This window comes from Hordeum vulgare, chromosome 7H (assembly GCF_904849725.1).
Source record: "Hordeum vulgare subsp. vulgare chromosome 7H, MorexV3_pseudomolecules_assembly, whole genome shotgun sequence".
Classification (NCBI taxonomy): Eukaryota; Viridiplantae; Streptophyta; class Magnoliopsida; order Poales; family Poaceae; genus Hordeum; species Hordeum vulgare.
This window is the reverse complement of record NC_058524.1, coordinates 306360443-306375904: the sequence shown is the minus strand read 5'-3', so window position 1 is coordinate 306375904 and position 15462 is coordinate 306360443. Positions and strand designations below refer to the sequence as shown.

At 43.7% G+C, this 15462-nt stretch overlaps 1 long non-coding RNA gene across 6 annotated transcripts; it reads left to right on the top strand.

Annotated features, from left to right (window-relative positions):
• The first annotated feature begins 4967 nt into the window (after positions 1-4967).
• Positions 4968-9504, top strand: LOC123407701. Of its 6 annotated transcripts, none has more exons than XR_006612661.1 (5): positions 4971-5381; positions 6261-6489; positions 7538-8046; positions 8166-8315; positions 9308-9504. It is a non-coding gene; the product is annotated as an uncharacterized LOC123407701 (long non-coding RNA). The 6 variants fall into 6 exon arrangements; XR_006612662.1 differs by having other exon boundaries at positions 4974-5381; positions 7538-7629; positions 7917-8315; XR_006612660.1 differs by having other exon boundaries at positions 4974-5381; positions 7538-7629; positions 7883-8315.
• Positions 9505-15462: the final 5958 nt, after the last annotated feature.

The following is a 15462-nucleotide window of genomic DNA, read 5'->3' as shown; positions in this document are numbered from 1 at the left end:
AAACGAGATTGAAATAGGTATGCGGATACTAACGATCGAATCTCGGGCAAGTAACATACCGAAGGACAAAGGGAATGACATACGGGATTATATGAATCCTAGGCACTGAGGTTCAAACGATAATATCTTCGTAGAATATGTAGGATCCAATATGGGCATCCAGGTCCCGCTATTGGATATTGACCGAGGAGTCTCTCGGGTCATGTCTACATAGTTCTCGAACCCGCAGGGTCTGCACACTTAAGGTTCGACGTTGTTTTATGCGTATTTGAGTTATATGGTTGGTTACCGAATGTTGTTCGGAGTCCCGGATGAGATCACGGACGTCACGAGGGTTTACGGAATGGTCCGGAAACGAAGATTGATATATAGGATGACCTCATTTGGTTACCGGAAGGTTTTCGTGCATTACCGGAAAAGTTTCGGGCTCATCGGTAGTGTACCGGGAGTGCCGGGAGGGGTGCCGGGGACCATCGGGAGGGGTGTCACGCCCCAAGGGGTCTCATGGGCTATGGGAAGAGATAAACCAGCCCCTAGTGGGCTGGAATAAGTTCCCACTAAGGCCCATAAGGTTTGAGAAGGAAAAAACACAAGGTGGAAAGAGTTTCCAAGTGGGAAGGTGGAATCCTACTCCAAGTAGGATTGGAGTAGGACTCCTCCACCTCCAATTTCGGCCAAACCTTTAGGTTTTGAGGCTGCCTCCTCCCCTCCCTCCCACCTATATATACGGAGGTTTTAGGGCTGATTTGAGACGACTTTTCCACGGCATCCCGACCACATACCTCCACGGTTTTTCCTCTAGATCGCGTTTCTGCGGAGCTCGGGCGGAGCCCTGCTGAGACAAGGTCATCACCAACCTCCGGAGCGCCGTCACGCTGCCGGAGAACTCTTCTACCTCTCCGTCTCTCTTGCTGGATCAAGAAGGCCGAGATCATCGTCGAGCTGTACGTGTGCTGAACGCGGAGGTGCCGTCCGTTCGGTACTAGATCGTGGGACTGATCGCGGGATTGTTCGCGGGGCGGATCGAGGGACGTGAGGACGTTCCACTACATCAACCGCGTTCACTAACGCTTCTGCTGTACGATCTACAAGGGTACGTAGATCACTCATCCCCTCTCGTAGATGGACATCACCATGATAGGTCTTCGTGCGCGTAGGAAATTTTTGTTTCCCATGCGACGTTCCCCATCACTTCCTAGCAGTGAAGTTGTTCTTATCGTATCTCTTATTCTTAGGTTGTGGGTTATCAAGATCAACTGGTTCAATCTCCACATCCTTATCATTGCTAGGTTGAGCATCATCATGAACACCACTATCGATATTATCATTAGGCTCATGTTCATCACCAGATTGTGTTTCGGCATAAAAAACGGAGATATCGTTTGGATTCACAAGTGTAACAGCAACAGGGTTGCTAGCGTGCAAGTTCCTATCATCTTTCTTTTTCTTTCTAGGATGACTAGGTGCATTGGTGCTAATTCCTTGAGAATCTTGTTCAATTCTCTTAGGATGACTCTCAGGATACAAAGGTTCCTGGGTCATTCTACCGCCTCTAGTGACGACTCTGACAGAATTTTCATTCAACTCATTGAGCAAGTCATTTTGAGCCTTAAGTACTTGTTCTACTTGAGTAGTAACCATAGAGGCATGTTTACTCAAGAGCTTAAGATCATTGACGTGTCTGTCCACACAAGCACTTAAATGACTAAGCATACGAGCATTCTGTTCCAATTGTGTGCTAACATAATCATTGAAACTCTGTTGTTTGGCAACAAAGTTATCAAATTCATCCAGGCATAAGCTAGCAGGCTTATCAAAAGCAATATCACTCTCATTGAATCTACGAAGAGAATTTACATCTACTACCTGTATCGGGTTATCAAGACCATGGATCTCTTCGATAGGTGGTAGATTTTTGACATCTTCAGATTTAATGCCTTTCTCTTTCATAGATTTCTTAGCTTCTTGCATATCTTCAGGAGTGAGGAATAGGATACCTATTTTCTTAGGAGTTGGCTTCGGAGGTGGTTCGGGAATAGTCCAAGCATTCTCATTGCACAAGATATTATTCAATAGGATCTCAGCTTGTTCTACAGTTCGTTCCCTAAAAACACAACCGACACAACTATCTACGTGGTCCTTAGAAGCATCGGTTAGTCCATTATAGAAGATATCAAGTATTTCATTCTTCTCAAGAGGGTGATCGGGCAAAGCATTAAACAGCTGGACTAGCGTCCCCATAGCTTGTGGGAGACTCACTTCTTCAACTTGCGCAAAGTTATATATTTCCTGCAAGGCAGTTTGCTTCTTACGGGCAGGAAAATATTTCTCAGAGAAGTAGTAGATCATATCCTGGGGACTACACACACAACCAGGAGCAAGAGAAGTGAACCAAGTCTTAGCATCATCCTTTAGCGAGAAAGGAAACAACTTAAGGATATAGTAGTGGCGGATCTTTTCCTCAGTCGTCGATAGGGTGGCTATATCGTGCAGTTTGGTAAGATGTGCTACAACCGTTTCAGACTCATAACCATGAAAAGGATCAGATTCAACCGAAGTGATTAACTCAGGGTCGACAGAGAATTCATAATCCTTATCGGTCACAAAGATAGGCGAAGTAGCAAACTTCGGGTCGTATTTCATCCTATCGTTCAAAGATTTTTCTTTCCACTTGCGCAGTAATTTCTCAACATCATAGCTATCCTTACAAGCAAGAAAGTCCTCAACTATCTCTCCCTCTGTAACATAACCCTCAGGCATATCAGGCAATTCATATCTAGGAGAGCTAGTTCTAATAGGCGAAATAACAGGTTCTACTTCAATGATCTCAGCAGTTTCAGAAGTATCATCACATATAGCAGCAACTCTAGCAATTTGTGCATCAAGGAATGCACCTAGTGGCAAAGCAGTATCAAGCATATCATCATCACAAGCATCATGGACAACAGAAGTAGCATCATCAAGCACATGCGACAAATCAAAATTTCTAGCAGGAGGTGGTGTCGCAAACTTACTCATAACTGAAGGTGAATCAAGTGCGGAGCTAGATGGCAGTTCCTTACCTGTCCTCGTAGTTCAGGGTAAGACTTTAGTTTTTGGATCTTTCGGATTCCTCATAGTGATCAACAGACGTAAATCCCAAGTGACTCAGAGAATATAGCTATGCCTCTCCGACAACGGCGCCAGAAAAAGGTCTTCATAACCCACAAGTATAGGGGATCGCAACAGTTTTCGAGGGTAGAGTATTCAACCCAAATTTGTTGATTCGACACAAGGGGAAGCAAATCATATTCTCGAGTATTAGGAGTTGAGTTGTCAATTCAACCACAACTCAAATACTTAGTATCTGCGGCAAAGTATCAGTAGCAAGGTAGTGTGATAGCAACAGTAGCAACGGTAATAGTAGCACCAGTAACAACAGTAGGAGCAACAGCAGTGAGAACAATAGTGAGAGAGTAACAGTAGCAGCAGTGACAACAATAGTGGCAGAGTAATAGTAGCAGCAGCGACAACAATAGCGGCAAAGTAACGTAGCAAGGACCAGCAGGAAAAGACTCGTACGCATTGGATCGGTGATGGATAATTAGGCTGGATGATATTCATCATGCAACAGTTGTAACACGGAGAGATATGTAACTAGCTCTAGTTCGTCAATGTAATGTAGGCATGTATTCCGGATGTAGTCATACGTGCTTAGGAAAAAGAACTTGTATGACATCTAGTGTCCATCCCTCCCATGGCAGCGGGGTCCTAATGGAAACTACGGGATATTAAGGTTCTCCTTTTAATAGAGAACCAGAACAACGCATTAGCACATAGTGAATACATGAGCTCCTCATACTATGGTCATCTCCGGGAGTGGTTCCGGCTATTGTCACTCCGGGGTTGTCGGGTCATAACACATAGTAGGTGACTACAACTTGCAAGATAGGATCTAGAACACCCATATATTGACGAGAACATAATAGGTTCAGATCTGAAATCATGGCACTCGAGCCCTAGTGACAAGCATTAAGCATGGAAAAGTAGTAGCAACATCAATCTCAGAAGATAGTGGCACTACAAGAAAACGCTCAATTATGACCCAGAAAATGACGATGGTTTAATTGGTCATTGATCCATGACCAAATTTCTGAAATTAGTCATGGCAAGTCTAAGAGGGTCCAAAGCCCATAACGTTATGACCTTTTGCGTCCATTAGGTCATGATCCTATTGCACAAAATGGTCATTAAGATGTGTAGAATTATTTATGATCATATTTCAATGCTATCATGACCAAATATAAGATCATAAACATATGTGTGGAGGTGACTGAACGACCCTCATCAATTTTGCCTATGTGTCATGTATAGAGAGCAAAACTTTGTTTTATACGTATATGGATGCAGTAAATTATATTAGATAAATACCAATAAATTATAATCATTCATTTTAATATCCTAAATAATTTAGAAAATACAATATAATTACCAAAATGAAATATATGAGCCCATGCTAATCTCATAATGTGTAGACCCTATTTAGATAAAGATTTTTGAAAGGTGGTATAGGGTACCTTGACTTGGTGTTTCACACAATAAAAACTTGAACAAGACAACAAAAATATGTGGGTGAACTTTTCAGTAATACCAAATACTATCATAATTAAATGAAAAGTGTTTCCACCCGCAACACTCAACCAAAAAATATAGCTTTTTTGAGGGAAATAATAAATATTGTACAACTCTTTTTAGGCAATCAAAAAATACACCTAGAGACAACAATATGGGTCCATATTTCCTAAATCCAATATCTATACGGACTAATATCTAAATCCAATATGGATCCATAAAAAAAACATAATTACATAAGCTGGATTTTGATTGGTGGAACCATTTATGCCATGGATCGATGACATGGCACAAATCCTACTGACCATTGCTGGCAATTCCACGTCCATTCATCCATTCATCCATCTGAAGAAAAGTAGAAAAAAACTAGCAGACCTACTCCCCATCCCCTCGTCGCCTCCTTCCCTTCCACATCGCCGTCGCCTCCCTCCCCATCCCCTCGCCGCACCCACTGCGGCTCCCACCCTCCCTGCACCAACGCACGCTGCCGTTCGCTCCTACACCTGCAGGCGATGCCGAGCCCGCGGTCTCCCTCCCCAAGATCGCTCCGGAGCCCGCTGTCCTCCTCCACCTACAACGGGAGCATGGAGGAGCAGCAGCGAGCCAGATCTGGGCCTTGTCGAGGAGGTCGGCTTCTCCAAGCACGGGAGCGGACATGGCGACCATGACGGGCAAAGCAGAGAGAAGCCGGTGCGATGGCTAGGAGACAGTTCGGACTGGATCCCGCCATCACCACAAGTCACTGCCTCGTCCGTGCACCAAACTGGCTGGTGAGATTACCTGCCTTAATGCCATGCAGCGCCAACACTCCGTTGAAATCAACGTTGCTTGTCCCATATGCAGCCTATGAACATTGCTTGATTCGCTTGCTCTGTACACCTTAACTAGAGGGGCCCAAATTTTCTGCAATGATCACCCAACTTCATGCTTTGCTCGTGCTGTGGGGAATGGGCGGGCATTTTAGTTAACAGTTGCTGAACATAGTTTCATTTTCGTCAGTTTTGATAGTAGAACTTTTCTTGAGTTTAATTAGCAGGAAATAAGCTGAGCTGTGACTCGGCTAGTTAGTTAGAATCTCTGGCCACCCTGACATCATGGGATGGCACAACGCAACGGTCACAGCAGCATCACGGGTGATGTGCGGGGAGCGCCGGGATGGTAGCGCTCACGGCCTTGGCGTGCCCAGTTTTCTCGTTTTTCAGTTAGATTTTGTAATCTCTGAATAAAAGGAATGGAAGCAGAAAAACTGTAAGTTGAATGCGGCACGATCTCTGTCTCTCTCAGCTGATGAGCTCTAGTGTTTGGTCTAACAGGGCGGCTTATCTGCTTGCACAAGTTCTTGCATCGTTTCCTGTGAGTATTTATTTAGACTCCGTTGCTAGCAAATTCTGTACAGCGGAATGCCGATATCCTGAACTTCATAGAGAATTCCGTTGCTAGCAGCACAATTAAGTTGCACATGCCACCGGGGCAGCCATTGTCATCAGCGTGATTAGGCAGATCTGTTTTACTTACAGCAGAGGCTCTTTGTTTATCTCATTTGTATATCACGTACTTTAGGTTTGTGTTCCAGTTAATTTCTCAATAACTGATGGATTTCTAATTCACGGCATGCTAGCACCTTCTTATGTTCTCCCACTTTCATACAGGAGCTTATGGGAAATCTGCTATATCTTTAACAAGTCAGGAAAAGTTAAAGAGCAATTCTCGAGTAGCCTTGAGTTAATTCCAGGTAATCACTTTTATTTATATTGTATGTTTGGGCATCTTTTAAGCAGAGGCATGTTTCATGGTTGCTCTTATTGATTTTCTATTTCCTGCGAGATCGAGAAATCAATTGCTGGAGAGTGTCATTTTATTCTGGCGATAAATACACATGTACACTCTCTGTCAATTCAAGAATTAACTGTGTATATTTATATATGGATAAGCATGAAATGCAAATTTTGTATCCTTACTTTCATGATTCATGTTTTCCAACAAAACTTTCTTGATTCTTTAGAATAAATATATATGATATTTCAGAAAAATAGTACAGCACAATAGCACACTAGCGTTGCTTCCTCTTTTATATCTGCCTCATGGACTGTGTGACAGGAAAATGACGCACCAATCAAGGTTGGTTAGAGCATGTCTGCAAAATCGTCAGTGTAGTATTTCATACATGTAACATAAATTGGATCATTCATGTGTGTGAAAAGAACGTGTGTGTTGTGCTACAGTACGCACATGCGCATGTTGTAGGAAAAATCTCTCCTTTTGTTCTACTTGCGATCCATCCTTCTTCTCTGGCCAAAGCATCTACTCTCCCACCATTCTCTTCTATCCCCCTCTCTCACCCAATGCAGCCTAATATTCTGCATGTGTGTCATCCGTCCTCGCAGCATGCAGCAAGGCCCGTTGGAGAGATCTACATTTTTTAGTTTCTTCACACTCTTTTTATAAGGAGCTTCTTCATTCTTTAATATGGTTGTTTGTCATGGTATTCTATATTCTTCCAGCATTTGATAGAAAATGAAGCTATTTTCTTGACTAAATTCACAAATCTGGACAATGACTATCATTTGCTCATGCACTTCGTTACTCTCTCATATTGAAGTTACTCTTCTTTGGGACCAATCATGTGAGATAGACACAGCTGTGCAAATTTATGAATATATAACAATAGATGGTGAACTACTGAACAATTTTTGCTTGATTGTCCAAGGGCCACTATTTCTTATATTAATCAGGGCACACAATGTTAATATACTTCAATATGGCTAAGTTGGTCTTAACTATTGTAGAATATAAATGTCAATGATAATGCAGACATAGATCATATTATTGCATTACCCTTTTCCAAGAAAATAATGGAAGTAAGTCTATGATCTTTCTCTGAAATACATTATCATGCATTTGCAAGTTCCGCGTTTTTCAATTTCAGATAAAGGAATTGGATCTTTCTTGGAGGCTTAGTGTTTCTTAACTGAGGCATCTGCAGCAATTTGTGTGTTGTCAGGTCCCAACGGGTCAAAGGTTCCATCCTCCTTATTCTATTAGATTTGCTTATTCTTTCCATGTACTATACGATCTTGAAAAGGTCAGATTTGAGAGTACATCTGCTGAATTTTAATTTTCAAAGATGATGAATATATATTGTATAAGATAAATCAAAATATCATATATTGAATTTGTAGTTTCATTCTCCATTTCATATGATGTCGTCCTCAGATGTTGTTGTCTACCTAACCTATTATAGTTATTTGTTCTCAATCTGTCATTACTCCAGGCCCATCTCCAAAGCCTACTTTCTTGAATTATAGGATGGAGAATAATACTGCTATAATTGGCGTTGAGGCCATAAACAACATCTACTTACACTTGCTTAGTTCATAGTTGGATTTTTTACAAGAACATTTGCTTCACTGTTTGGATGTCGTGAGTCACAACAAGGTATGAGCTGATGCAATGTTTTCTATATTCTATCTCAGTATTTTTCTTCCCTTAAAATCTTTGTACAAATTGTTCCATTTCATGTTAGCTGATACTTTGTGTTTGCAAACAAACCTCAGACCTATCTCTCTCAAGGCATTACTTCCATACCACACATGATTTTATTTTCTTTGCGGACATCAATGATAGGGACCATGCCATTGAATGCATTATCTGATTCAGATGCCAACAAGGAATTCTGCGAAGAGACATTTGTGGCCAATGTGCAGGTATGCACGATAATGTGTGCGTTTTGCATTATCCATTTGTTATTGAACCTTTGTCTCTATTCGGTCATCAATCTAAGGATTCATGCTGAGATTGAACCAACCATGAAAATGAGAACCGAAGAAAACATTATTATCTCTTTCTCCCATCATTGGGATCAACACTTTTAGGCTTTCAGGTCGAGCAGCGACTCTACATATAAACGGACCTCCGTACCAATTTGTACAGTGCTAGCCAATTGAAGAAATATGGTAGCTCTAAAACGCATGCCACTTTATACAACATATAACATGAATGATATATAAGATTTATCTGTCATTACTTGCCTGGCTCGAACTCAGTAGGACATATATTTTCCTGCTCACATGGTTTCTAAAGTCAGTGCTGAACAGTTTTGGCACACACTACTGGACGCACTTGGTTTGATACTGGGTAACCAAATAGACTCTAGATTTATCACAATTCAGCTATATGGTCTCCCCAATTTATTTCAGAGGGCTACACACTCATCAAATCAGTGGATCAGATGGAAATTATGCTTCTGACCCAGCTGTTAAAGTATACATAGCTGCATAAATCAACTTGAACGTTTTAGATGTCTCATCAAGACCTCCTCATGTGTCTCTGTTTATATTCACCCATCGAGATTTCTATCTATGTACTCTGCCAATATGTGTCATATATAATGTAATTAACAAATGGGCCAACATAAAACCTTCAATAGACAGCCACTCAACCAAGCTCTTCAGTCTACTATCTGTTCTTTATCTTTAATAAACAAAAAACGAAAAATTTAGATGACCTTTCCCATGGGCGCAGTGGCATGCCACGTTTTTCGCGCTAGTATATATATATATGATAGTTTTTATGACCTCATAAGTCATAACTAGATGAATGAGAAAACAATTTTCTACTGTTTTATCATTGGTTATCGTGCTTGCAATTTTACTACTTTTCTTGGTCTGAAAGCCTTACCATCATTTTCTTCTTGCAGGCGGCAATGGCAATGGCAAGAGCATATTGTGCAGAGGAAGAGGGTGAGAAGAAACTGGTGGTTCTCATCTAATCTTTGTGGAACTCTCTTTATGTGCGATTGTGCATTTGTTGGAACCTTTTTCTGACTTGCAGAAGTATTCTGTTGTGCACATGTAAAATTATTTTGATGTGTCCTTGTTAGGCGTTGAACCTTAATGCGTGGAATCAGTGGATGATGTATTGTATTTGATGTGATATGCTACTGAAATGAAATATACATTTTATTTGCAATCTTTTATTCTTTTGTACTTATTTTTAATGGGCCTATCCTAAGATATGCGTGCTTCTAGCAAAAAAAAATGCTTCAACCCAAACAAATCAGACATTTTCAATAGTAAAATAGGTAATGGGTCAGGCCCATGTAGCTAGATTGGTGGACAGGGATCTGAAAATTATGATGATTCCATTTAGTCACTAGCAATGCCACGTCAGATCCTACGTGGCTCATACAAATGGGTAATGATCAAACCAAAGTTTTGGTCGATAGAGACCTGCGACCAAAATTTTAGAAAGGTCATGTTTGTTCATTCTTGACGGCCAACTGTTGACGTTGTAAATTTGGTTAAAAATAGGTCAATAAACGACAACAATGACGAATCAGTGACCAATATAGGGAGTCATAATTGACATTATTTCTTGTAGTGTGGATACTAGGGATCAATCCCTCCCCGTCAAAACTAACTCGATTGCATGATAGATCTCACCCAACCCATCACCGTCCAGCAAGCCTACGATGAGATTACTCACGAACGATGAAGAGCATCATGGAATTGGCGATGAAGGAAGGTTGGTGATGACGATGGCGACGATCTCCCCTCTCCGGAGCCTAGAACGGACTCCACATCTGCCCTCTAGAGGAAGAACAGGTGGTGGCGGCGCCTCCGTATCGTAAAACACGATGAACTCGTCTCCTTGATTTTTTTCCGGACGGAAGGGACTAAATGGAGCTGGAATTGGAGGCGGTGGAGCTCCGTGGGCCCCACAAGCCTGCTAGGCGCGGCCAAGGGGGGGGGGGGGTCGCGCCTGGTGGGCTTGTGTGCTCCATGCTCCACTTCTCCGGTTGATTCTTGCGCCAGTATTTTTTATATATTCCACAAAAAATCCTCGTAAATTTCCAGGTCATTTCGAGAACTTTTATTTCTGCACAAAAACAACTCCATGGCAATTCTGGTGAAAACAACGTTAGTCCAGGTTAGTTCCATTCAAATCATGCAAATTAGAGTCCAAAACAAGGGCACGAGAGTTTGGAAAAGTAGATACGATGGAGAGGTATCAGTAATCGACGCAGAGTCTGATGGTCACATCCTTCTTGGACACGAAGAGAACAGGTGATCCCCAAGGTGACGCACTTGGATGAATAAACCCTTTCCTGAGTTGCTCATCCGGTTGCTTCTTCAACTCCGCTAGCTCTTCGGATCCCATCATGTAAGGCTTCTTATAGATAGGCCTTGATCCGGGCATGAGCTCAATGATGAACTCGTTGTCTCAGTCGGGAGGCATCCCTAGTAGCTCATCAGGAAAGACGTCCGGGTATTCACAGACTATTGGCACTCGATCGGGTCCTTCTTCTGACAGGCTGTTAACCCGTGGTACTCGAACGGGTACTGGCTCAGAGACATACTTGACTTTGACCCCATGGTCACTTGTCATGGTAATGGCCCTGTTGGCACAGTCCAAGATGGTTTGATGCTTGGCCAACCAATCCATGCCGAGAATTACTTCTAGGCCTTGCGACTTAAGCACAATGAGATCCACTGAGAAGATCGTCCCATTGATAACTATCCCGACCTTCCTACACCCTAGGTTGGTCCTCAAAACTGCCCCGGGTTTGAATTGCCATATGCCCACGAAGCAAGGTAGGTTTTCAACCACATTTTTCCGCAAACTTTTGGGTAACAAAAGAATGCGAAGCACCACAATCAAACAATACTGTTGCTGGGGTAGAGTTGACGAGGAACGTACCTAGAATGCAGTCCGGGTCTTCTTGTGCCTCTTCTGTGTAAATATGATTAATCCGCCCCTTGTTGTGATACTACTAATTGCGGGGAGCCTGATTCCTGCCTGGTGCTCCTTGGCCTGTATTCGGCGCATTGGGGTGCGGAGCATCGGGTTTCTTGTTGGGGCACTGCCGGGAATAGTGCCCTGTTTGCCCACATCTGAAACACGTAACTTGCGCTGGAAGATTGGTCTTGAATCCACCGTTGTTCGGCGGATTGCTTGCTGGCTTGGTGTTGACTTGCTGCCGAGGCTGGTAATTCTGGCGAAATGTCGGATACTTGTACTGCTGCTGCTGGTAGTTGGGTCTTGCTGGGGCTGACTGCCATGGTCGTGGCTTCATGTTACTCGGTCCTCCATTACCCATTAGCTTGTGCTTACGGGTGTCGTCCAGGGCATTGACACCTGTCTTCCAAGATAAGGGCCTTATTAACCAGATCGCTGAAGGTCCGACATTCACAAACCACCAGCTGATACTGGAGTGACTGCTGTAGTCCTTCCATAAAGCGTTCCACTTTGGCGGCCTCAGTGCTGACATCTTCAGGTGCGTACCTTAACAGGAGGTTGAACTTCTGCAAATACTCCTTGTCGGATCCACTGCCTTGTCTTAAGGCTGTGAACTCCCGCTTCTTAATGGTCATCATTCTAGGAGGAATGTGGGCAGCGCGGAATCCATCTTTGAACACAGCCCAAGTGATGACTTGCCCTGCTCGCATGATCTGAAATCCATCCCACCAAGCTCTGGTTGTGCCTCCGAGACAATGAGCAGCATAGAGAACTTCCTCACGATCATCAGTGCACTTGACCAGCGCGAGGAGGTCTTCGATAGTATGGATCCATTCATCGACATTCAATGGTTCAGTTGTCTCCGTGAATATGGGTGGCGTAGTTTGCATAAACTCAGAGAGAGTTGAGCGACCTTTTCCATTCCCGTTCGTTGGTGGGTTGTTAACCAAGGTTTGAGCCAGTTGCTGAATAGCGGCATTGTTGGCTTGACGCTCCTCCTGAAGGGCTTGAAGGAACTGAGCCATAGTTAAGCTTTCAGGAGGAGGTGGTGGCGGCGGAACATCGTCTTGCTGCTTGTGGTGATCTCTAGCTTGAGTTTCCCCTCCGGTTCCCTGCTGCTGTCCCGAGGAGGCAGAGTCGGGGTCGCCGAAGGTGCTGTTGCGAGTTGCATTCACCATCCTATCAGGGGAGTAGACAGGTCAATTTGCCGAACTGGCTGAAATCACAAGGGATGATGTTCTAGTAAAGAGGCGGTCTCGTGTCGTGCTAGTGTGAACTTTTTTAAGCCAATGGTTTTCAAAAGAACTACTGCATTAAATTTGAAAGCAAGCGATGTAGTCGCTCACAAGCTGCCTAAGGCAGAATGCGACTTGCATCCAACATGCTTACACAACATCCGGTTCATACAAACCGATACAAGAACTTCTACGCTCGCGGTACATCCTAATTGCCTATGTTGCTAAGGCTAAGCGGCCGACTGCGCGGTCTCATAAGCCGGTTCTGCGAGATCTTCGTCTTCGTCTTCGTCTTCATCTTCCTTAGTGCTTCCTTTCTTTGAAGGAGTAGGGGAAGGAAGCGGACCATCACGGCGTCTCTTGGTTGGCGAGGTAGCGAAGAGTTCAGTGTACTCTTCCGCGGTCAAGCGACGGCTCTGGAGAGGAGTGGCCTGAAGCGGTGGTATTCCTCCTCGGAAAGCAAAACCAGGTGGTCCTACGGGTGCTCCTTCCTTCTTCATCTTGCGGTTCTTCATCTTCTCCGTGTGAAGCAGATCCTTGACTTGGTGCAGCTCTTGGCGAATCCTAGTTGACTCCTTGATCAAAAGGTGCGTCAAAGTGTCGGAGGAGAGACTGAAGTAGGTCTGAAACCTCAGTGGTGTCCCGTCCTCGGAAGATGGGTTGAGTGTCCAATTCCCGTCTACCCCATCCTTAACAAAGGGTAGGTGACGAGTAGCTAGCTTGTCAGCCATCTCGGGAAGGATGTCGCGGAGTCGCACGAGCGCCTCTCATGCTGCGGTCTCCACTGCCAACATCAGATCCTCCATCTGTGGTCCTTCAAAGAACCAGCTAGTGAGGGAGTCATTAGCCTTCACTATCACTTCCACGTGATATTCCTTGGTGTCTGCTTTGACCTAGTGCTCATGGTCAAGGAAGATGGGCGTGCGACGTACTTGACACTTCTCGAGGCTATCACTCAAAATCATAGGGAAGCCCGTCTCCAGAAGCTTCTCAGGTACGGCGGCCATCTACAAGATGTAGAGGAGAGGGTTAGAAAGTCTTTAGTGGGTGCAGGTTCTCAGGTTAAGTCCTAAGTGTACTAATCGTTTCGGCTTTCGTCCATGCTACCTAAGGCTTCCTATAGTTAGGATGGCCCTGATACCAGCTCTGTGGGGACCCCGACTTACGAGTCGAGATCGCCGTGCTCAGTGATCCGAGAGATCAATGCTCACCGAACACAGATACCGACTAAAAGAGTCTTACATCCAAGTACCGATTATTACAACACATGACCGAATGGTCAAGTTCACAAAGCAGGGCCTAAGGCCTAATCACTCTGATACAACTAGTAGCGGAAATCATAGGGGCTAAGCGGGTGCCCATGCCATCAAGCCTACACCGACATGCATTCTGACTCGGAAGCGTCCTAGTTCGTAGGGGCGTCTCCGAAGACGTACTCAACTCCAAACTCCAATCCTTCCATGCCTGGTTAATAACATAACCAGTGGCAAGCCAATGAGTACTTTGAATGTACTCGCAAACAACCCATGATATGAACAATGAAAGTGAAGGATAACAATATCATGCATCTTTGGTGTAACTTGTCTTGGTCGAATGATCATGAATATGCATCAAGTTAAAGAATTACTTTTGAAGAACAGGTTATAAATATCAATATATCTGCCTAGGGCTGAGCCATCCAGGCTCACCCTATATGCCAAGTCTCCAAACTTGGTCATATTATTATTACTCCCATAACAACACCTTTTTCTTCACCTCACACACACACACACTTGGTTTATGCGGAAATAGCTGGATGTAGTTTAAGCAGGATTACCCAACTGTCCTTGACCGTGGACACGGCTATTCGAATAGTTTTACACTCTGGAGAGGTAGTACACTGGACCCACGAGATCCAGGAAACTTCCGTGTCATCCACGACTCATGGTATACAACATACCCGAGGTAAGTACCCGATCAATGCCTTTCCCCTGACAATACTAGACAAAGAGGTCCACTCGATTGGTACCCAGACCACATGTTGTATGTCTTACGAGCATCGACTCTGGACAGTACCAACCATGCGGGGACCAACGGTGTGACTGGAACTCATAAAAATGGCATAATCGTCCTACCTTGCACGACTGCATCACGAGAGTGACCACACATCACTCCCTCACTAGTAATGTGGCTCGTTGCTAGCACCGACCAAAGTAATCAACATAGCCCCGTCCCACAAGGGGTAACATGGTCGTACTGTTAATGTTGGGACAGTCGACACATCATAAATCTAATCCCATTTCTGAAACCATACTCACACAAATACCGGGTGCATCACTTCACCAAAAGTGACCACCTATCTCATCATTACCCTCTTGCAATAGTGGCACCCGACGGGGTTTTCATAAACTCTTGCCTTATGTCATCAACATGCTCATGATAATAATAGCTATCTTTAGTTGTCAACATGATAATAGCATGACCCTCAAGGGGTAGGGTCAAGCTCAATGCAGGTGCTCCGGGGGAGCCATCGGTAAAACCATATCAAATGATTACCGATACTTATGATCATATGCAACGGAAATACTTGCTATTTTAATCATACAAAGTAACATATGCTCAGTCATGGTCAAATGGCTGCTTGCCTTGGTCAGCTAGGTATCCGGGGTCTTCGAGGTCTTCCGCTCCGATTCCCTCGTCACACGGGTTTTCTATCGTCGATAAAGCAATAAATAAGAAATAGCTCACAAAGTAATTTTAAATTTTTTCTTCGTTACTGATAAATCTAAGTTATCATTTTGAAAAATATTTGCCTTAATTTCCCTTGAAGGAACATTTTTGAAATGAACCAAACAGAAGCAAAACTATTCCAATTTAGTACTTTTTATTATTGTAAAAC